Below are 24,580 nucleotides of genomic sequence, written 5' to 3' on the forward strand. Positions count from 1 at the left end.
TGGTCCATATCCCAGCAAAGAGTACCCAGAAGTGTCTACTAGCTGGAGCAGATCTGGAGCAGCTGACAGCACTCCATGGTGGAATGCAAATCCTGTAAGTGGCAGCCATGATGAATTGGCCTTGCGGGCGCAGATCCAAGGGTTGTGGCTGGCCACTGAGGGCAACATTGGGCCTAATTCAGACCTGATCGCTGCTGTGCATTTTGATTTTCGCACAGCAGCGATCAAGTCTGAACTGTGCATGCATCGGCACCGCAGTGCATCGGCGCATGCCAGAAAGCAGGTTGACAGGCAGAGGCGGTCGCTGGGAGGGAGGAGGTGGGCCAGCGGTGTTTGGCCGCCATTTTGGGGGCGTGATCCAGGCAACGCAGGCGTGCCCGGACTGTTGATGGGCGGGTCGTGGTGGCTGCGTGACGTCACACACAGCCGCTGCGATCTGGGCAGCGATGAGTAGCTCCATGCCAGCACGCAGAAGCTGCGCTGGCAGGGAGTTACTCTTCCAGTACAAAAGCATCGCCGCTGTTCTATGCTTTTGTACTTGTACGGGGGGGGGGGATTTTGGGTCTGACATGCAGGGCGGACTAGCCCTGTGCTGGGCGTCCCCCTGCATGTCTGAAGACTGATCGTAGATTTGCTAAGTTTAGCACATCTATGATCAGGTCTGAATTAGACCCATAGTACCTGCCCAGTGGGAACTATCCTGTGCTCCGGTGGCCCAATCCTCCCCTCATGCATCGGATGGTTGATCTCCTGTGCCCTTACCTGAGTAGGTACCTGGAATATGAGATACACTGGCTCCACCCTCGCTATGCCTCTGGTGATAATTGAGGTAATAGAGGTAACCAATAGATCAATGTTGTCAAATACTTTACTGATATAATAATACAGTATATATGTGAAAACCACAGTATTTAAGCAAGTATAGGTAATTAAAAGAAACATTATAGATTCTAAAGTAACAAAACCCATAAAAATCATGTGAATATAGTGTCCATAAAAGTCAATATAACCTGAAAGGTTAGGGAAGGCACTGTAAAGTGACTTGAAGTTACTATGCAAAATTGCACGTCAGTATAGATATAGGTGTACCAAGAGGACTTCTCCAGTGTACACCTTCTTCTAGTGTGTGTAAGCCATGCCAGGGAAAGGTGGTTCAGGCATGGGTAATGTCCGACGGAGGAAGAAAACAGGGTCCTCTCTACTGGTGCCTGATGAAGGGGTAAATTCCTCTCTAATATTGGCCATTGGAGTAACTTGCAGCTCTCTAGCAGTGTCTAATGGAGGTAGTGAAGAACCCCTCTGAGCGGCTCTCCTTGTCTTATGGCAGATGTTGCCCAATAGTGATCCCTGCCCCCTAGTAATATTGCTTACTTATGGTGGCCGGTATCTGGGTAGGACCACCGTAGTAACTAAACATGCTAGTATCTGTTGCCCTGGACAGAGGCTCCCAAAATCGTGCATGTTGTAGCAAGTCTCACAATACTACGCAGCTGCGTTACCTACTCCATCCAGAGGAAATTCTCAGCTTGTGTGGTGGTAATTGGGTCCCAAGTGTGGTGTCAGTGCAGATACTAACGCATTTCACCTTGGCAGCCTTTCTCAAGTAGCGATATTGCAGCTATATTGCCAGTCCCTGTCCAACCCTTCTCCCATTAAATTGTGAATATACATCCAGATATTGCTGCTCTCCAACTCAATGCCTCTGTCATGAGCCATCGCTGTGGTTTATGTTTTTATGTTCGCATTCCAGGTTTTCTCATGTACCTGTTTAGGCCATAATGGGGTGAGTCTGTGTAATTGCAGCCTGTCTCCTGCATGTGTGGCCTGTGCAATCTCACCTGTCAGATAATTAGGCCATTACCTTGTGTCTGGCTTCCAGCCATCCTGATTGGGGCTTGTTTCCTTTATTACCCAGCCTGTCCTTCACCTGACGCCAGTGACAGATACATGTTCCTGTTTGTACTTGTGTCCAGGCCCTGTCCTATAGTGGAATCTTGAACTTTTGCAATCGGTACTGTAATACTACTTGTGATATCCTGTCCAGCTGGAATCCTGTGTACCCTGTCCTGACAAAATCCTGAGTTCATTACCCATCACCTGAGTTCCTGCTTCAGTTAGAACCTCTCAGCTCATATGAGATCCTGTCTGCCTGTGTTGGACCCATGATCCGGAGACCTTGTCAGATTGGTACCTGACCAGAACCAGCTGGCCTTGTATTCAGGTTTTTGTGGAGTTTCCACACAGACACTGCTTGCCTGCATTTCTGTATTGTGACACCTTTGAGCATTGTTGCTTTCACAGTTTATTTAGTAGCTTATAACACCTTTGAGCATTGTTGCTTTCCCAGTTTATAAAGTGCTTATAACATCTTTGAGCAGGGGCGGAACTCTGGGAGGCAGTGGAGTCGGCTGCCGCCGGGCTCCTGGCCTCAAGGGGGCGCATCTCCTCCACTGTCCCCAGTGCCGCTCACCGCGCTGCTGCTGCTGTCTGTGAGGGGAGGGGATCGCAGCGTGCGCCTCCCCTGCCCCTCACTCTCCGGCGGCGGCGCGCTTCAATTCAGCGCCGGTTCGTGAGCCAATCAGAGCTCGCGGACCGGCAGCTAAGGCTGCCGGTCCACGAGCTTTGATTGGCTCATGGACCGGTGCATAATTGAAGAGGGACACAGCCGCCGGAGAGTGAGGGGCAGGAGAGGCGCACGCTGCACTCTCCTCCCCTCACAGACAGCAGCAGCAGCGCGGTGAGCAGCACAAGGGATGGGGGGGAGGGTCATCTATATGTGGCACTGGGGGCATTGCTGGCACTGTGGGGACCTGTATACCTGGCACTGGGGGTCATATCTGGCACTGTGGGGACACTGGCATTGGGGGCATAGCTGGCACTGTGGGGACCTGTATACCTGGCACTGGGGGTCATATCTGGCACTGTGGGGACACTGGCATTGGGGGCATAGCTGACACTGTGGGGACCTGTATACCTGGCACTGGGGGTCATATCTGGCACTGTGGGGACACTGGCATTGGGGGCATAGCTGGCACTGTGGGGACCTGTATACCTGGCACTGGGGGTCATATCTGGCACTGTGGGGACACTGGCATTGGGGGCATAGCTGGCACTGTGGGGACCTGTATACCTGGCACTGGGGGTCATATCTGGCACTGTGGGGACACTGGCATTGGGGGCATAGCTGGCACTGTGGGGACCTGTATACCTGGCACTGGGGGTCATATCTGGCACTGTGGGGACACTGGCATTGGGGGCATAGCTGGCACTGTGGGGACCTGTATACCTGGCACTGGGGGTCATATCTGGCACTGTGGGGACACTGGCATTGGGGGCATAGCTGGCACTGTGGGGACCTGTATACCTGGCACTGGGGGTCATATCTGGCACTGTGGGGACACTGGCATTGGGGGCATAGCTGACACTGTGGGGACCTGTATACCTTGCACTGGGGGTCATATCTGGCACTGTGGGGACACTGGCATTGGGGGCATAGCTGGCACTGTGGGGACCTGTATACTTGGCACTGGGGATCATATCTGGCACTGTGGGGACACTGGCATTGGGGGCATAGCTGGCACTGTGGGGACATATATATCTGGCACTGGGGTCATATCTGGCACGGTGGGGACACTGGCAATAGGGGCATAGCTTGCACTGTGGGGACATATATATCTGGCACAGGGGGGCATATCTGACACTGGGAACACTGACATTGGGGGCAGAGCTGGCACTGGGGGGACACGTATATCTGGCACTGGGGGCAAAGCTGGCACTGTGTGGGGACATGTATATCTGGCACTGGGGCATATCTGGCACTGTGGGGACACTGGCATTAGGGGCATAGCTTGCACTGTGGGGACATATATATCTGGCACTGGGGCAGAGCTGGCACTGTGTGGGGACATGTATATCTGGCACTGGGGGGCATATATGGCACTGTGGGGACACTGCATTGGGGGCATAGCTGGCACTTTGGGGACATATATATCTGGTACTAGGGGCATAGCTGGCACCGGAGGCATATCTGGCACAGGAGCATAGCTGGCACTGGGGGGACACGTATATCTGACACTGGGTGCAGAGCTGGCACTATGTGGAGACGTATATCTGGCACTGTGGGGACACTGCATTGGGGGCATAGCTGGCACTTTGGGGACATATATATCTGGCACTAGGGGCATAGCTGGCACTTTTGGGACACTGGCATTGGGGGCATATCTGGCACTGGGGGGACAAGTATATCTGGCACTGGGGGTCATGTGTATCTGGCACTGTGAGGCATATATGTATCTGGCACTGTGGGGACATATGTTTCTGGCAGTGTGGAGGCACCCATTTTTTGACATTTTTATATGTATGTGGCACTGTACAGGGGCATTATAGGTGGTCTTCAGTTGCCAACTGTCGGGATCCCGGCGCACAGTATACCGTCGCCGGAATCCCGACAGCCGGCATACCGACAGTTTTTCTCCCTCGTGGGGGTCCACGACCCCCCCTGGAGGGAGAATAAATAGCGTGGCGCGCGTAGCGAGCCCGCAAGGGGCTCATTTGCGCTCACCACGCTGTCGTTATGCCGGCGATATGTAGGGGGGGCACCAACATTTATCATGCCTCCGGGCGACTGGGGCGAACTTACGCCACTGTCTTTGAGCATTGTTGCTTTCAAAGTCTTAGTTTGGGTTTCCTCTTGTTCACTCTCGATCTCAGTTGGTGCCTTGTTATCTCATAAGACCTGAGGGCTTCGGAGTCTGGGTGGACCTAATTCACCCATTCAAATGCAGCTGCTATAGGAGAAGATGACCTTTGCAGCCGCCAACCGACCACTTGGGGGAATAACAGAGTCAGAGAGCTAGATACTCAGATCGTAACTCATCCATATCTGCTGCTTATATGGACAACAGAGTTTCCAGAGCTTGCTGCTACTGAGATACTCCATCCAAATGAGAGGAACTGATGTGCTTTACCAAATCTTGAACAAAAAAGGAATCTGTCGCTCCCTTTTAAAATAAAACAAAACTTTATTAAAAGTTAACACTTGGCTAAACAATGCCAAGCAATAAAGCATTCTAGAATCTAACTGTATACACCTACAGTCGCAGATAAAGCACACCAGAACGCAACAAGAGGAAAAGCTGCATTCACTCGCACCGAAGCCTTTTTTGTACAAATTCAGACTAAGATGTACAAATGTTGCACAGCACATTGATCGGTGTAAGTTAGCAATGATGTTTTATCACTTTAATGTGTTTAAATTACCATTCACATAGCGCATTATGAACCAGATCCAGAGATGGGTGCAGTAAGCACAGCAGCTGCCTCTTTGGATGCTTCCCATTGCCGCCCCTCACTGGCCCCAAACAATCGCAGCCTGTCAGACTGCAGCTTACGTGGTTCCGGTATGAATGGTCGACCATGTTATGGTCGACAGTCATTAGGTCGACCACTATTTGTCGACATTGACATGGTCGACATGGGCACATGGTCGACACATGAAAATGGTCGACACATGAAAAGGTCGACATGAGTTTTTTTACTTTTTTTGGTGTCGTTTTTTGCGTAAAGTGACTGGGAACCCCAATTAGTGCACCGCGTCCCCTCGCATGGTGCCTTCGCTTCGCTCGGCACAGATTACCGTTCCAATCGTAGTCCACGTGGATCGTAAAGTATGGAAAAGTTCCCCAAAAGAAAAAAAAGTTAAAAAACTCATGTCGACCTTTTCATGTGTCGACCTTTCATGTGTCGACCATTTTCATGTGTCGACCATGTGTCCATGTCGACCATGTCAATGTCGACCAATAGTGGTCGACCTAATGACTGTCGACCATAACATGGTCGACCATGTGAACGGATACCGCTTACGTGACATTGGGTCTGACGACGCAGGACCCATTCTGCACATTTGTAGAACGATCCTGCACATGCGCCATTAAAAAACCATCAGAGATGTATGTCAACCACCAGTTTCTGACTCAGGCTCTGTGTACAGGATGTCGTTATGTGACCGGCGGTCAGGAGACCGCCAGTCACAATCCGACCAGGGGATCAGTACTAAATGCCGCCGGCCGGAATCCCGGTGGTCGAAATACCGACGCCGGAATCCCGACCACACAATCCCGACAGGGGTGGCGAGCGGAATGCAGCCCCTTGCGGGCTCGCTTCGCTCGTCACGCTGCAGGCGCGGTGCCTCGCTACGCTCGGCACACTAATTTATTCTCCCTCTATGGGTGTCGTGGACACCCACGGAGGGAGAATATGTGGGGATTCTGGCGGTCGGGATTCCGGCCGGCGGCATCTTGACCGCATCCCCCGACCAGTACATCCCACAAGATCAAAATCCCGCCAGTCGGCATGCCGACCAACAGGGACTATTCCCACTCGTGGGTGTCCACGACACCCATAGACTGGGAATAGAACCTGTGATGAGCGCAGCGAGCCACTGAGTCCGCTGCATGGCGGGTGTAGCAAGCCCGCAAGGGGCTTCATTGCGCTCACCCCCTCCTGCTGGTCACACATACCCAACACTCTATGTACTAGTAGAGCTAAATTGCTCATTTTAATACTACTTTTAACACAGAAAATGACACAATGCAAAAACAAAAACATACAGTATTATATTGACTTTCAGGATCACTACATGTGTATTAGGCTTTAAAAATAATACTAGTGTGCATGAGGCATAATTTATAATTTTATATTTATTAAAATGTAGTAAAATAAGGCTTAATTATAAATATAGTATTTTATCGCTGTCATTTTAGCTTAATGTGCTACTTGACTTGTGGGCCGCAATTAAGCATTCTGATGTAATCCCACTTTGTGTGACTGACAGCATCCACTTGTCACTCACAGCTGAAAAGGCCATGAACTTCTTCTGCCTCTGTGACATTGTCAGCGCTAATGATGTAATCCCCCGCCTGTGAACAAACTTGAAATCGTTTCAGTTAATAAGCAATACGCAAACTAACAGAGCTGTAGCAGCCAGAACCTCTGCCACATAGAGGAGGGCCAGACACAAAGACAGCAGGCTGTGGGGGGTCCTGTAGGCACTGTTTGTGCACCATTAATAGGACAGTGGAAGAACTAGCCAAGAAAATGAGTCTCAAGCTTCATGTAATTTCTTTGTTTTGTTATCTGCAGGCTACGTTTTTATTTTCCAAATCGCCCGTACACATCAGACTGGAAACATATATTGATTTCATAGTAGTCATGAATAGAAGGTCCTGATCGTTTTACAGTATGTGTGTAAGAAGAGATCACTCCTGTTTCAAATAATTGTGTATAGTTCCATTTATTTCTTACATAAAAAAATCCATTCGCACAGCCGATCGCAAGGAGATTGACAGGAAGAGGGCGTTTGTGGGTGTCAACTGACCGTTTTCTGGGAGTGGTTGGAAAAACGCAGTCGTGTCCAAGCGTTTGCAGGGCGGGTGTCTGATGTCAATTCCGGTCCCGGACAGGCTGAAGTGATCGCCGCAGCTGAATAAGTCCTGGGCTACTCAGAATTTGCAAAATATATTTTGTATCGCTCGGCTGCACAGGCGTTCGTGCACTTGCACAGCTGAAATACACTCCCCTGTAGGCGGCGACTATCTGATCGCATTGCTGCAAAAACTGCTAGCGAGCGATCAGGTCTGAATTTTTTTCTCCACTAAATTATGTAGAAACATTTTCAGTATCATTTTATGAATTGTTGCTATCTATGTACTAATGTAGGAGATTTCACAGATCTGTATTAGGCCCATAGGCTTAAAGCGGTTTACTCTATCTGAGGATGGTGTTAGCCAAAAGGGCCAAACTCCAGAAATTATTGATAATAATGAAGACTGCGATCTGCAGCGCTAATAAGCTCTCCGCGGGAGATATCTGTGAAATCTCCTACATTAGTACATAGATAGCAACAATTCATAAAATGATACTGAAAATGTTTCTACATAATTTAGTGGAGAAAAAAATGCTTACTATACAGGCCCTAAACTGTAACTGTGGGCAGTGTGGCCTGGATGAAGTGTGCATGCTGGCTGCATGTAGTAGCAGCTTCTGTTGAAGATGGGGGGGCACTGCGGTGAATGGATGCAGCACACATGCATGTGGCAGCCATTCAATGCCTGGAGATGCTTGTCCACAGCGTGATGAGAAAGATGAGCATGACACGCATTCATAATCCCAAAATGTCATACTACGGGAGGTGTGGCCTAGCAATCACGAGGCCGTGATAAAAAAAAAAACCTGCAGAGGGATATGAGAATCTTGGGAGTTATGCCACACGTGTCACATATGTAGTGACACAAATAATGGGGTGGCAAGGGGCCCAAAGCATATTTTGGCGCCTGGGCACACCACTCATTAATTCCATCACTGAGGCTGTGTATGAAAAATTAGTTAGTGTAGAAGCTGATTGGTTGGTACTTTATCTCTCTCCACTTTATCTCTCTCTCCAAGCTTTGATAATTCCCCCCCTCCCTTACCCCCCTCATCTAAGGTATGCCAGTGTCAGTCACAGAAAGCAAGGTGTGTCCTCAACACTTGACACAGCAAGCATTTGGAATATGTGCAATATATCGTGGAGAAAACTGTTGCTATGACTTTCCTAGGTCTTATACAGTAGTGCCAGACACCTTCGAGAGAAAAGTGCTTTTACTGTAACAAGCAATGTGACAGTAGAGCAGGCTTTCCCAACCACGGTCCTCAAGGCACACCAACAGTGCAGGTTTTAGTGATATCCAGGCTGCAGCACAGATGGTTAAATCAAAATAACTGAGCTACTAATTAAGTCTCCTGTGCAGAAGCCTGGATATCACTAAAACCTGCACTGTTAGTGCGCCTTGAGGACCGTGGTTGGGAATGCCTGCAGTAGAGTACACAAAGCACCCTTACCCACCCCCCACCGCCGCAAGTCCATAAAATGTCTGTATCGTTGACCACAAAGTTTCACTTGTTTGAAAATTAGAGCAACAAAGTAGAATTGTTCAACACAATTACCTCTTAGTCTGCAGACTTTGGGGGTCATTCCGAGTTGTTCGCTCTGTAAATTTCTTCGCATCGCAGCGATTTTCCACTTAGTGCGCATGCGCAATGTTCGCACTGCGCCAAGTAAATTTGCTATGCAGTTAGGAATTTTACTCACGGTTTTTTCTTCGTTCTGGTGAACGTAATGTGATTGACAGGAAGTGGGTGTTTCTGGGCGGAAACTGGCCGTTTTATGGGTGTGTGTGAAAAAACGCTACCGTTTCTGGGAAAAACGCGGGAGTGGCTGGAGAAACGGAGGAGTGTCTGGGCGAACGCTGGGTGTGTTTGTGACGTCAAACCAGGAACGACAAGCACTGAACTGATCGCAGATGCCGAGTAAGTCTCGAGTTACTCAGAAACTGCACAGAGATGTCTTATCGCAAAATTGCGAATCTTTCGTTCGCAATTTTAAGAAGCTAAGATTCACTCCCAGTAGGCGGCGGCTTAGCGTGTGCAAAGCTGCTAAAAGCAGCTTGCGAGCGAACAACTCTGAATGACCCCCTTTAGTATAACACGATACTTGATGAACAGTCCAGACAGTCTTGGCAGCAGCTAAGGAGTACCAGTTGACACATCAATAGATGTCCAAAGTTAGGAGTTTCCATGGTGACTTTACCTTTAAACTAATAGTTGAAATCAACAATGGCATCCATGCAAATGAAGGTGAAACGGAATTTCTATATATACCGCAGGCATGTAGCAAGTTCAGAGGTCAGACCATGGCTAGTTCCTGCTGCTGTAATATGCCAAATTGATCTGGTATTTGTGGTCCATATCCTTAAGGTGTATCTTAAGGCGTAAGTGTATGTTATGAAAAAATAGGTTTTTAATTACCTTTTCTCGTAGTCCGTAGAGGATACTGGGGTTCCATTTAGTACCATGGGGTATAGACGGGTTCACTAGGAGCCAAGAAATTGATCGTGTGGGCCCCTCCTACCAGACTCAGTCTAGGAAACTGTGCCCAAGGAGACGGACATACTTTGAGAGAAGGATAGATAAAGATAGTGGTGAGATTCCGAACCAGCACACACAAACAGAGAAAAGCCAAGCTAACCCAACTTTAAACAGGAACAGCAACAGCTGAACCAACAATACTTAACCAAGTAACAGTGCAGGAAGAACGAAGCACCGGGCGGGCGCCCAGTATCCTCTACGGACTACTAGAAAAGGATTTACCGGTAGGTAATTAAAATCCTATTTTCTCTTACGTCCTAGAGGATACTGGGGTTCCATTTAGTACCATGGGGATGTACCAAAGCACCCAAACCAGGTGGGAGAGTGCTGAGGTTCCTGCAGAACTGATTGACCAAACTGAAGGTCCTCAGAGGACAAAGTATCGAACTTGTAGAACTTAGCAAATGTGTTCGAACCTGACCAAGTCGCTGCTCGGCAGAGCTGTAAAGCCGAGACACCCCGGCCAGGAAGAACCCACCAACCTAGTAGAGTGGGCTTGTACAGATTTTGGAACAAGCGAACCTGCCGTTGAATAAGCAAGCTGCATAAGGAACCTGATCCAGCGTGCAATAGTCTGCTTTGAAGCAAGACACCCAATTTTATTGGGATCATATAGAACAAACAGCGAGTCCGATTTCCTGTGACGAGCTGTTCTCTTTACATACACCTTCAAAGCCCTCACAACATCCAAAGACTTTGAAGTAGCAGAGGTGTCCGTAACAGCCGGAACCACAATAGGTTGGTTGATGTGAAACACGGACACCAACTTAGGAAGAAATTGCTGACGAGTTGTTAGTTCAGCTCTGTCCTCATGAAAAATTAAGTAGGGACTCTTGTGAGACAACGCCCCTAGCTCCGACACACGTCTTGCTGAAGCCAAGGCCAACAGTGTGACGGTCTTCCATGTAAGGTACTTTATGTCAACCTCCTGTAACGGTTCAAACTAGTCCGATTGGAGGAACTGCAGCACCAAATTGAGATCACAAGGTGCCGTGGGAGGCACAAAGGGAGGTTGGATGCGCAGAACACCTTTCAAAAAGGTCTGGACCTCAGGGAGAGAAACCAATTGTATTTGAAAGAAAATGGACAAGGCCAAAATCTAGACCTTTATGGAGCCCAGATGTAGGCCCACATCCACACCTGCCTGTAGAAAAAGCAGGAAAAGTCCCAAGTGAAATTCCACAGCAGAATATTTTCTGCCCTCACACCAAAAGACGTATTTCTTCCAATACGGTGGTAATGTTGAGACGTTACCCCCTTCCTAGCTTGGATCATAGTCAGGATAACTTTGTAAGTGATCCCTCTTCTGGCTAGAATCAACCGTTCAACTTCCATGCCATCAAACGTAGCTGTGGTAAGTCCTCATAAACGAACGAGCCCTGTTGCAGAAGATCCTCACAAAGAGGTAGAAGCCACGGATTTTCGAGGAGCATCTCCAGGAGGTCCGCGTACCAGGCCCGTCTTGGCGAGTCTGGAGCGATGAGAATTGCTTAAACCTTTTCCCTTTTTATTCTTTTCAGAATTCTTGGGATCAGAGGAAGTGGACGAAACACGTAAACCATCTGATAGACCCATGGAGTCGTCAGAGCGTCCCCCGTCACTGCCTGTGGGTCTCTCGACCTGGAACAATACCACTTGAGCTTCTTGTTGAGATGAGAGGCCATCATGTCGATGTGTGGATATCCCCACCGACGTGTCAAGCACCTGAACACCTCCGGGTGAAGTCCCCACTCCCCCGGGTGCAGGTCGTGTCTGCTGAGGAAGTCTGCTTCCCAGTTGTCTACTTCCGGAATGAAGACCGCCGACAACGCCACAGCGTTTTTTTCTACCCAGAGGAGAATTCTTGACACCTCTGACATTGCTGCTCTGCTTTTCGTTCCGCCCTGTCAGTTTATGTACGTCACTGCCATCACATTGTCCGACTGGACCTGAATGGCCTGATCCTGAAGAAGATAAGAGGCCTGCAGAAGGGCGTTATATATGGCCCTGAGTTCCAGAATGTTGATTGGAAGGGAGACTTCCTGACTTGACCATCTTCCTTGAAACTGCACCCCCTGCGTGACTGCTTCCCAACCTCTGAGGCTTGCGTCCGTGGTTAACAGGATCCAGTCCTGAATGCCGAACCTCCGACTCTCGATGAGATGAGAAATCTGTAGCCACTACAGAAGGGAGATCCTGGCTTTTGGTGACAGACAGATGCATGTGAAGATACAATCCAGACCATTTGTCCAACAGATCGAGCTGGAAGGGTCTTGCGTGAAACCTTCCGTATTAAAGTGCCTCGTAAGAGGCCACCATTTTCCCCAAAAGTCGAATGCATAGATGCACCGATATCCGGGTTGGCTTCAGGACATCCCAAACCATGGACTGGATTACCAATGCCTTTTCCAACGGAAGGAACACTTTCTGCGACTCCGTGCCCAGTATAATTCCCAGGAATGGGAGACTCCGTGTTGGCTCGGTGAGATTTCGGAAGGTTCAGAATCCACCCGTGATCCTGGAGAAGTTTGGTTGAGAGGCCAATGCTGTCCAGCAACCTCTCCCTGGACCAGATGCGGAACTACCGCCAGTGCAACCAGTGCGTTGCACTGGGGCCCGCCACTGTCCAGGGGCCCAAGCATGTAATGCGTCAAACTGACTCATTACATGCCGCTGTGTGCTGCGGGCAACCGCCGCCCGCAGCACACAGCCGCTCGCAGCACACAGGACAGGAGAGGAGCGCAACTGTCACAGGGGGAAGGAGGGAGGTGGAGGAGGGAGCCGCAGCAGCGCTGTGTTATTGGTTGAGGTGCTGCTGCTGCTGTCCCTCTGCTTCACCATAGACTGTCTTCCGACACTGTGAAGCGCATCCCAGCCATTCACAACGGCGGAGAACAGCCTATGGTGAAGGACTGGGACAGCAGTAGCAGCGCCTCCACCAATAACACAGCGCTGCTGTGGCTCCCTCCTCCCCCTCCCTCCTCCTCCTTCTTTCCTGCCCGGGAATCGGGATCTCTACCAGAAGCTGCACGAGGAGCCAGAGCCAGCCAGTACGTATAATTCCTTCTTTCTTTCTTTTTCTTTCTGTCTGTCTGTCTGTCTGTCTTTCCGTCTGCCTTTCTTTCTGTCTTTCCGCTGTCTGCCGTAATGTGTAAAAAAGGGGACGCAGTCTGCCGTAATGTGTAAAATGGGGGAATCTGCCTGCCGTAATGTGTAAAAAGGTGACTCTGTCCGTCGTAAGGTGTAAAAGGGTCTCTACCTGGTGTAGTGGCGCTACTATGCAGCGTAATTTGAATAATGGAGACTACTGTGCACCGTTATATGAATTGCTATTATTTTGTGGCCACACCCCTTCTCCACGAAGCCACGCCCCTATGTATTTTTGCGCGCACCTACGGAGCGCACTGCCCCTGTTTTGCATGCAGGGGTGGGGCTACGATGCCGTTTCTTGCACACCGTGCTAAAATGTCTAGTTACGGCACTGTTGCTAGGTATCCATTTCTCTGGCCCTGAGCAGGTCCCCCTCACCAGATCCTCTCCAGGGGTGAGGGGGTGGACTTGGATGGGATGAGGGGGGGGGGGCAAAGCATTTTGTCGCACCTGGGCCCACCGCTCGCTAGTTCCGCCACTGCCCTGGACGGTGCCTTTATCAGGAGATCGTCCAGGTACAGAATTATGTTCACTCCCTGCTTGCGAAGGAGAAACATCATCTCTGCCATCACTTTGGTGAATACCCTCGATGCCGTTGAGAGACCAACTGTCAGGGCCTGGAACTGGAAGTGACAGTGCTGTAGTGCAAACCGTGGATAAGCCTCATGAGGCGGCCAGATTGGAATGTGAAGGTACGCATCCTTGATATCCAGAGACACAAGGAATTCCCCTTTCTCTAGAGCTGAGATCACCGCTCTCAGAGACTCCATCTTGAACTTAAACACTTTTAAGAATAGATTCAAGGACTTGAGGTTCAGAATTGGTCGTACCAAACCGTCCGGTTTCGGTACTAAAAACAAGTTGGAATAGTACCTCTTGTTGTGCAGATGAGGTGGAACTGGAACAATGACTTGAGTCTGTACCAGTTTTTGGATGGCCTGCTGTAAAGTTGTGCAGCTGATAAGCCTGATTTAAAGAATCTGTGAGGTGGGAGGTCTTGGAACTCCAGTCTGTATCCCTGGGAAATAAGATCTATGACCCAGGGATCCCGGCACGAACTTGACCAGATGTGACTGAAGAATTTTAGTCGGGCTCCCACCTGACAGCCCTCCAGGCCTCGCGGTCCACCGTCATGCTGAAGTCTTTGAGGAAGCAGAGCCTGAGCTCTGTTCCTGAGCACCTGCAGTTGCTGGTTTGCGTGGTTTACCTCTTGCTTCTCTGAAAGACGTAGAAGCGCCTCTGGATTTTCCCTTAAACTTGGCCGTCCGAAAGAACTGTAAATTTGAAGCTGAATAAGCTTTCCTGGCTGGGGGAGGTGCGGAAGGAAGATACGTAGACTTACCCGCAGTAGCTTTGGAGATCCATTTGTCTAGTCCGTCTCCAAACAAGGCCTCTCCTGTGAATGTCAGGCCTTCCACGCCTTTCCTGGAGTCCGCATCAGCAGTCCACAGGCGTAGCCACAAGCCCCTGCGTGCTGACACTGCCATAGCGGTGGTGCGTGCATTAAGCAAACCAATCTCTTTTATGGCCTCCACCATAAAGTTCGCAGAGTCCTGTATATGCTGCAGGAGTAAAACAACATCCCCTCTAGACAAGGAATCTAACCACTCAATTAGGTTACCTGACCATTTAGCAATGGCTTTTGTGATCCACACACATGCAATAGTGGGGGCGGGATTTACTAAAGGGAAAATGCGGTAAAACGCCCTGCGCCGCTCACGACAACCCCCCTCCCACCGGCATACCTGTGTGCTGCTGCTGGTGCGGCCCCCCTCCTCCTTCTCCCCCGCAGCACAGCCTTGTCTCCTTCTGGCTGCAGGGGGGAGGAGGAGGAGCCCGGGGACTCCCTGCGCACGTCACCTCCCGGGTCTGGGAGGTGACGGAGACCCCCGCAGACATCATCGCGGGGGGCCTCCTATACCGCATTGCGATACTAATCGCATATGTTAGTACATACGTGATTAGTATCGCTCCGGAAGGCGGAGAGGGGCGGCGATGTGTTATAGTACATCCCGCCCTGGGTCTTTGGGCCACCCCAGCAGCTGTGTACAATGATTTGAGTGTAGTCTCAATTTTACGATCAGCCGTATCTTTTAGGGAGGCTGCACCAGGGACAGGCAATACAATTTTACGTGACAGCCTAGAGACTGATGCGTCCACTATCAGTGGATTTCCCCATTTTTTCCTATCCTTTAGGGGAAAAGGAAAAGATGAGAGCAACCATTTAGGGATTTGAAATTTCTTATCAGGATTAACCCACGGTTCTTCAAACAGGGTATTCAATTCCTTTGATGCAGGAAAAGTGACTGAGGACTTCTTTTTTACATTAAAATAAGATTCCTCACACTCCTCTTACACCTTATCAGGAATCTGCAGAACATCTCTGATATCATCTATAAGAGTCTCTATTCCCTGTGACAGAGTAGCATCCCCCCCTCCAAATCCACCTCACCCTCCTCCATGTCTGACCCGTCAGCGTCAGAGTCTGACTGCAGGATATGGGCCAGAGATCGTTTTTGTGGACAAATGGGAGGGGATTGAGACGCTGGTTTGGGGACTGAGTCTCTATTCATAAACTCATCCACAGTCTGTTTTAAGTATTGCGTCTCTTTCTCATTGCGGGATAGTTTGGAAATATTTGAGATCATTCCTTTAATGGAAGTAACCCAATCCGGTTCAGCCCCGCTATTCTGGGAAGGTGCACTGCCCTGAGTACCCAGTAGTAAGCCCCCTGGTGAAGAGGAACACTCCACTGTACAAGAAACACACTCTTTGCCTGACATATTGTAAATGTGACAGCAGACACACACACACACACACACACACGAAAAGGTTAAGCACAATTAACCCACAAAGAGCCCTTCAGGGAGACACAGAGTTATTTGGAGCCAGCCCCCGCTGCGCTCTTATCGCTAATGCCAAGCTTAGCCGGGTCGCAGACTAAGTAAGAATACTTAAGTAAAAATCGCTCCCCCCCTGCTATGACCCCCTGGTACTGCTGAGGTAATCTGGAGTCTATCAGAAAGGAGCTGCGCATACCTGTCAGTCAGCGTCTGTGTCCACTGCAGAGGGAAAATGGCGCTGGTGAGCTGCTGGATCATCTCATAGTGAAGGCCCCGCCCCTTCAATGGCGCGCAGTCTTCCCACTTTTTTTTATACTGGCTGAGGTAATCTTGTGCTTAAAATGGAGAGAAAACCGTTTTAAGGCTATTTTTGCCAGTGTGAGTAATGTGTACAGTGTACTGAGATGCAGCGGTGTACTGTGTCTGGAGACGCATTCCGCCCCGGTTAGAAGCTGTGCGTCTCTGTACCCTCATGCCGCCATAATGGCCGGCGACCCGCTAGTTGGGATGCCGGCTTAGTACTCACCACTCTTCTTTCTTCTGGCTCTGTTAGGGGTGGCGGTGTGCTGCGGGAATGTACGCTCGCCATGGTGGGTCTTGCGAATAGTTCCCTCAGGAGCTAGTGTCCTGCCAGCGGGGAACGGGACCATTAACTCTTCAAGAGGTTGGGCCGTTCCCCCCCCCTAAGTCCCATGAAGCAGGCAGGCTTAAAGTGCCCATGTCTCCTAGTGGACCCGTCTATACCCAATGGTACTAAATGGAACCCCAGTATTCTCTAAGACGTAAGAGAAATCTACCTTTTTACATACTATGATCAAGATACCTACATATTGTGCAGAATAAATATTTGAAACAGGATATAGTTATGTGACCGGTGGTCAGGAGACCGGTCGTCACAACCCCTCCCCCCTACATCCCGCCCCCTGAAAATCCAGACAGTCGGGACTATCGCCACCGAGCCTTGTTGCGCTCGCCCTACCCCGCCGGCATTCCACTGCTCCCAACCCTTTGTTACGGATGCAATTTATATCTGTTTTAGATGTAAATTGTGTCCAACTTTACACAATCTTCAGTGTGGATAGATATAACATGCACATACCTGCCAGCTGTCCTGTCAGGCGGGGGGGGGTTGGAAGCCTTTAATCACCTCTGCCCAGACTTGCCTACTCTCCCGGAATGGCCGGGAGGCTCCCGAAAATCAGGTGACCCTCCCGGCCCCCCGGAAGAGCAGGCAAGTCTCCCGATTACAGGGGTCCCCCCCTGCCCGGCCGCCCACTTAGCGAGTAAAGTGGGCGGTCCGGGCAGGCGATGACGCGATTCTTGTTGAATCGCGTCATCATAGCCACGGCCCACGCCTCCGGTCCGCCCCCCTCTGCACTCACATCGCAGCCCGCCCCCCTGCCGAACCGACCTGGCTGCTCTCTCCCGGAGAGAGCAGCCAAAAATTCGGTAAGTATGCCTCTGCCCTGCTATGCAAAGCAGCCGGTGATCACTGAATAGAGGCTATGTGCATGTGCACAGCATCTAACAGTGTGGGGAGTGAGAGGTTGGATGCACAAGGAGCGCTGGACATCCCCCCAAAGTGTCGATAACGGGGATCAGGAAGCAAGGCCCCGCACACCTTATACGAGACTCCGCTGCTTTAGCTGAGGTCTCGCCCCTTTTCCAGGCACAGGCGCGCTTCTGGCACGCCAGGTCCCGAATATTCACCTGCTGAAATTGGGAGGTATGCATTTAGAACAATGGTATAATATACAAGTGATATATATGCCCCCAAAGAAGAAAATTACATTTTATATGAACCCTTTTCAGCGAGCACGACATACAGTAAAACAGAAGGCTAAGTCTTTTTCCAGATACCTATCACTTATTATTTTACTAATAGTTTCCATTTGCAGATTCACAATCTGCTCAATTATAATTAGTCATGACTCAGCTGATGCGGTTTCTGCTGTCATAAGAAGATGAACCTTATGTGCTACAGTATTACCTCAGTTGTGTGGGATGCTGAGGTTGAAGAATTGCAAATTGGAGGATGGAGATCTTCAAGTCTTTTGTAGAGATGTCCACAAAGCTGGATCTGTGCCTTGTGTGGGACAGAGCTGAATCCATAAGTGAAAGTCAGGGTTGAGCTGCACCTGCCATGAGTCCTGAATATGGAAGAGACAATGGGCCTAACTCAGATCTGTTCGCTCGCTAGCTATTTTTTGCAGCGCTGCGATCAGATAGTCGCCGCCTATAGGGGAGTGTATTTTTGCTGTGCAAGTGTGCGATCGCATGTGCAGCCGCCCTGTACAAAAACAGTTTGTGCAGTTTCTGAGTAGGTCTGACCTTACTCAGCCGCTGCGATCACTTCAGCCTGTTCGAGGCTGAAATTGACGTCAAACACCCGCCCTGCAAACGCTTGGACACGCCTACATTTTTCCAGACACTCCCTGAAAATGGTCAGTTGCTACCCACAAACGCCTTCTTCCTGTCAATCTCTTTGCGATCGGCTGTGCGAATGGATTCTTCATTAAATCCACCGCACAGCGATGATCCGCTTTGCACCCATAAGATGTGCCTGCAGATTGCAGTGCATACGCATACGCAGTAGTGCCTGATCGCCGTGCTGCAAAAATCGCTAGCGAGCGAACAGATCTGAATTAGGCCCAATGGGCTAGATGCATCATCGCTTGGAGAGTGATAAAATGGAGAAAGAAAAAGTGCCAGCCAATCAGCTCCTAACTGCCATGTCACAGACTGTGTTTGAAAGATGGCAGTTAGGAGCTGATTGGCTGGTACATTTTCTTTCTTCATTTTATCACTTTCCAAGCAATGATGCATCTAGCCCTGAGGCAGAATTATCAAAATGTCAGACGCACTGTTTGTTTGTTTGTTTGTTTGTTTGTTTGTTTGTTTGTTTGTTACTTCATCTCTTTCCACTTTATCTCTCTCCAAGGATTGATAAATATGCTCCTTAGTTGCTTCTGAAGAGGATGTTCAACATAGCTAAAAGCCACGTTCTTCTAGGTTCAGTCTGTGGTATTTGTTGGGCTTCGGCACTGACATCTTGAACCTGAAAAGATTGAAGATTAGCTAATCAGCATACAGTATATCAAGGTTGGCATTGCTGATAAGCAATCAGGAATCAATGCGGGTCAGCTAACCAGAGGCCTATATTAGTCGCTGCGATTGTAAAACAGTTAGTTCATCAGAGCCGAGGGAGGTGAGAAGACCTCCTGGAGAAATGAAGAACTACTTGAAAGGTGGCAAAGAGTTAGAAAGAAAAAAAAGTTAGAAAAAGCAGGTTGGAAGAAGAAAAGTTGTTGTTGGCCAGGATGGGTCAGCAGTGGAAGATCAAAGAGGAAGCCATGGAGCCAGTGGATGCCTTTTGCAAAAGAGCTGACACTTGCCCTCCACTGCCCAGGCAAAACTTGAACCAGTCAAGGAGACAAGGTCCAGCAGTGACCCCTACAGAAAAAGGGCTAGGACATGGAGGGCACCAAATGTAGAGGAGCTTTCCTCAGGTGTCCTTGTGCCCCCTGATGTCAGCAGAGAAAGTAATGTTCCAATGGGGTACCTGTGTACTAATAGCCCACTGGTACAAATGCAATTGTGAAAAAGGCCCTGGCAGGGTGTTGGACATTAGGCCTTTGCCCCTAAAAGCCAACTTTTCACCACTTAGTTTGGTACTAGGCCCAAAGGGTAAAATTAGGCTTTTGTAAGCATTAGCCCCTTGCTTCATTATTGCCATTAGACCCAAGTACCTACCAGTACAAATGTTTTGATCCTATTTCCTGCCTGCATATTTGCCCCAAGAGCGCTAAGTAGAGACGCACATTAGGGTAACAGACCCTGAGCCACCAGTGCCATATCTCTGTAGTAGTAAAGCTGTGTATAGGGGTGATCTAGGACGCAGTAGGAGGTGTTATATAGTAAGTACCACTATGGCATAGTATACAGCATTATGGGCCTGATCTGAGAGTGACCAGGGGGGATGTGAGATGCAGAAGGAGGTGTTATATAGTCAGGGCTGGCAATAAAAATCTTGGGGCCTGGTACACTGATATCTCTGGGGCTCCTTTAACCCACCTTGACCCCCACCCCTTTTAATGCAGAGGATGGCTTAAAAAAAAATAGCATGTATATATATATATATATATATATATATATAGTTCTAATATGGACAGGCACTCCTGCTGTTGAAAAATAGTGTGCCCTGGTGCCCTCTGTTATGGATAAGTAAGACGAAGGCGATGAAGCAATCGGCGGCACTCAGGGTCTTTTGTGATAATCAAGTGTATTGAAAAAAATCACTACATGAATCCCAACGTTTCGGGACACACACGTCCCTTTGTCAAGGTGACTATTCACCTTGACAAAGGGACGTGTGTGTCCCGAAACGTTGGGATTCATGTAGTGATTTTTTTCAATACACTTGATTATCATAAAAGACCCTGAGTGCCGCTGATTGCTTCATCGCCTTCGTCTTATATATATATATATATATATATATACATACATACAGAGGCAGAACTCTGGGAGGCAAGGGAGTCAACTGCCGCTGGGCTCCTGCTTTGAAGGGGGGCACTTCTCCTCCGGTTCTGTGTTCAGCAACATTAATCAATTAAGTTAATTGACAGCAGCCGGTATCTCTTCCGTAGCCGACTTCCCCACTAGTCACTACACCTTGCAAATCACACCCTCTTTATTATAGATATACTCAGGGCCGGTGCAAGGTTTCTAGGCACCCTAGGCAAAGCTACACAATACTCCCCCCCTACACACACAGACTTAGTACATACTGGAAATGTGGTAAAAACTCCATAACTTGGTTTTTACCACATTTTCCCATTAGTGCATCCCGCAGGTTGGGTATGGTATACTGGCAGTCAGGATGCCGGTGGTCAGAATACTGATCCCGGCATTCTGACTGGCTAAAACCCAACAGGGAAGCTTAGGTAAGAGAACCCTAATCCACCCCTAACCCTCTTTCCCTGCAGCCTAAATTTATCTCTAATTTCCCCTCCCGCAGCCTAACCCTATCTCTCACTTCCCACAGCCTAACCCTAACCTTCCCTCCCGCAGCCTAACCCCCCACCCCCACCCCCTAACCCTAACCAAACTTTTGTTTGGGATTCTGGCTGTCGGAATGCCACCGTCGGCATTCTGACAGGTGTCAGGATTCCGCAGCTGGCATTCTGACCACAAGGATGCTGAACACCGGGATACTAGCAACATACCCATCCCGCCCAGTGTGCTGACTCTTAGGGGGATATTCAAATGTTTTTTTTTTTCTGTCTATTAGATAGGAAAATCAGACACCCAACTGACTTTTCAAACATTTGAATTCCCTCCTTAGTGGGAACTTCAGGGCAGGTTGCTGCTGTATTGCTGCAGGTGTACCCAGGGTGTCAGTGGCGGAACTAGCGAGCGGTGGGCCCATGTGCGACAAAATGGCTTGCCCCCCCATCCCATCCAAGTCCACCCCCTCACCCCTGGAGAGGATCTGGTGAGGGGGACCTGCTCAGGGTCAGAGAAATGGATACCTAGCAACAGTGCCGTAACTAGACATTTTAGAAACGGCATCGGAGCCCCACCCCTGCATGCAAAACAGGGGCAGTGCGCGCCGTATGCGCGCAAAAATACATAGTGTCGTGGCTTCGTGGGGAAGAGGTGTGGCCACAAAATAATACCAATTTATAAAACGGTGCACAGTAGTCTCCATTATTCAAATTACGCCGCACAGTAGCACCACTACACCAGGTAGAGACCCTTTTACACCTTACTGCGGACAGATTCCTCTTTTTACACATTACAGCAGACAGCGTCCCCTTTTTACACTTTACGGCAGACAGTGTGCCCTTGTTACACATAGCGGCAGACAGCATGCCCTTGTTACACATAGCGGCAGACAGCGTACACTTTTTACAAATAACGGCAGTGTGCCCTTGTTACACATAGTGGCAGACAGCGTGCCCTTGTTAAACATAGCGGCAGACAGCGTACACTTTTTTCACATAACGGCAGACAGCGTGCCCTTGTTAAACATAGCGGCAGACAGCGTACACTTTTTTCACATAACGGCAGACAGCGTACACTTTTTACAAATAACGGCAGTGTGCCCTTGTTACACATAGTGGCAGACAGCGTGCCCTTGTTAAACATAGCGGCAGACAGCGTACACTTTTTTCACATAACGGCAGACAGCGTGCCCTTGTTAAACATAGCGGCAGACAGCGTACACTTTTTTCACATAACGGCAGACAGCGTGCCCTTGTTAAACATAGCGGCAGATAGCGTGCCCTTTTTACACATAATGGCAGACAGCGTGCCCTTGTTAAACATAGCGGCAGACAGCGTGCCCTTGTTAAACATAGCGGCAGACAGCGTACACTTTTTTCACATAACGGCAGACAGCGTGCCCTTGTTAAACATAGCGGCAGATAGCGTGCCCTTTTTACACATAATGGCAGACAGCGTGCCCATGTTAAAAATAGCGGCAGACAGCGTGCCCTTTTTACACATAATGGCAGACAGCGTCCCCTTTTTACACATTACGGCAGACAGCGTGCCCTTGTTACACATTACGGCAGACAGCGTGCCCTTGTTACACATTACGACAGACAACGTGCCCTTGTTACACATTACGGCAGACAGCGTGCCCTTGTTAAACATAGCGGCAGACAGCGTGCCCTTTTTACACATAATGGCAGACAGCGTGCCCTTTTTACACATTACGGCAGACAGCGTGCCCTTGTTACACATTACGGCAGACAGCGTGCCCTTGTTACACATTACGGCAGACAGCGTGCCCTTGTTGCACATTGCGGCAGGCAGATTCCCCCTTTTTACACATTGTGGCAAGCAGATTCCCCGTTTTTACACATTGCAGCACACAGTCCCCCTTTTTTGTAGGAAAGAAAGAAAAAGAAAGAAAGAAAGAAAGAAAGAAAGAAAGAAAGAAAGAAAGAAAGAAAGAAAGAAAGAAAGAAAGAAAGAAAGAAAGAAAGAAAGAAAGAAAGAGAATGAATTATACTCCTCGGTGCAGCTTCTGACGATTCCCAGGCAGGAGAGAAGGAGGAGGAGGGAGGTGGAGGAAGGAGCCGCAGCAGCGCTGTGTTATTGGTGGAGGCACTGCTGCGGCTGCCCCTCTGCTTCACTATAGGCTGTTCTCGGAAGACAGCCTATAGTGAAGCAGAGGGGCAGCAGCAGGAGCGCCTCCACCAGTAACAAAGCGGTACTGCGGCTCCCTCTGTCCCCCGTACCGCTGCTCCTCTCATCTCCGGGCAGCTGTGCGCTGCGGGCAGCGGTTGCCTGCAGCGCACAGCGGCATGTAATGAGTCAGTTTGACTCATTACATGCTTGGGCCCCTGGACAGAGGCGGGCACCAGTGCAACGCACTGCTTGCACTGGCGGTAGTTCCGCCTCTGCAGGGTGTGCAAGAACAGCTAGACAAGGGATGGATTAAGACTTCGGGAGGCATCTGGCACTTAAGACAGGAGGTCCCTCTCCATCATGTCAGCACCACATTCTTGGCTGTGCACTCATCAGCAGCGTGCAGCGCCGCCCTCCAGTGGCCGGCGCTCATAGTAGAGATGAGCGGGTTCGGTTTCTCTGAATCCGAACCCGCCAGAACTTCATGTTTTTTTTCACGGGTCCGAGCGACTCGGATCTTCCCGCCTTGCTCGGTTAACCCGAGCGCGCCCGAACGTCATCATGACGCTGTCGGATTCTCGCGAGGCTCGGATTCTATCGCGAGACTCGGATTCTATATAAGGAGCCGCGCGTCGCCGCCATTTTCACACGTGCATTGAGATTGATAGGGAGAGGACGTGGCTGGCGTCCTCTCCGTTTAGAATAGATTAGAGAGACACTTGATTTACTAATTTTGGGGAGCATTAGGAGTACTCAGTACAGTGCAGAGTTTTGCTGATAGTGACCACCAGTTTTATTTATAATCCGTTCTCTGCCTGAAAAAAGCGATACACAGCACACAGTGACTCCGTCACATACCATATCTGTGTGCACTGCTCAGGCTCAGGCTATTATCTATATATAATATTATATATATCTGTCTGACTGCTCAGCTCACACAGCTTATAATTGTGGGGGAGACTGGGGAGCACTACTGCAGTGCCAGTTATAGGTTATAGCAGGAGCCAGGAGTACATAATATATTATATAGTGAGTGACCACCAGACACACAGTGCAGTTTATTTAATATATCCGTTCTCTGCCTGAAAAAAGCGATACACACAGTGACTCAGTCAGTCACATACCATATCTGTGTGCACTGCTCAGGCTCAGGCCAGTGTGCTGCATCATCTATATATTATATATCTGTCTGACTGCTCAGCTCACACAGCTTATAATTGTGGGGGAGACTGGGGAGCACTACTGCAGTGCCAGTTATAGGTTATAGCAGGAGCCAGGAGTACATAATATTATATTAAAATTAAACAGTGCACACTTTTGCTGCAGGAGTGCCACTGCCAGTGTGACTAGTGACCAGTGACCTGACCACCACCAGTATATATAATATTAGTAGTATACTATCTCTTTATCAACCAGTCTATATTAGCAGCAGACACAGTACAGTGCGGTAGTTCACGGCTGTGGCTACCTCTTTGTCGGCACTCGGCAGCCCGTCCATAATTGTA

Source organism: Pseudophryne corroboree, chromosome 11, assembly GCF_028390025.1.
Source record: "Pseudophryne corroboree isolate aPseCor3 chromosome 11, aPseCor3.hap2, whole genome shotgun sequence".
Classification (NCBI taxonomy): Eukaryota; Metazoa; Chordata; class Amphibia; order Anura; family Myobatrachidae; genus Pseudophryne; species Pseudophryne corroboree.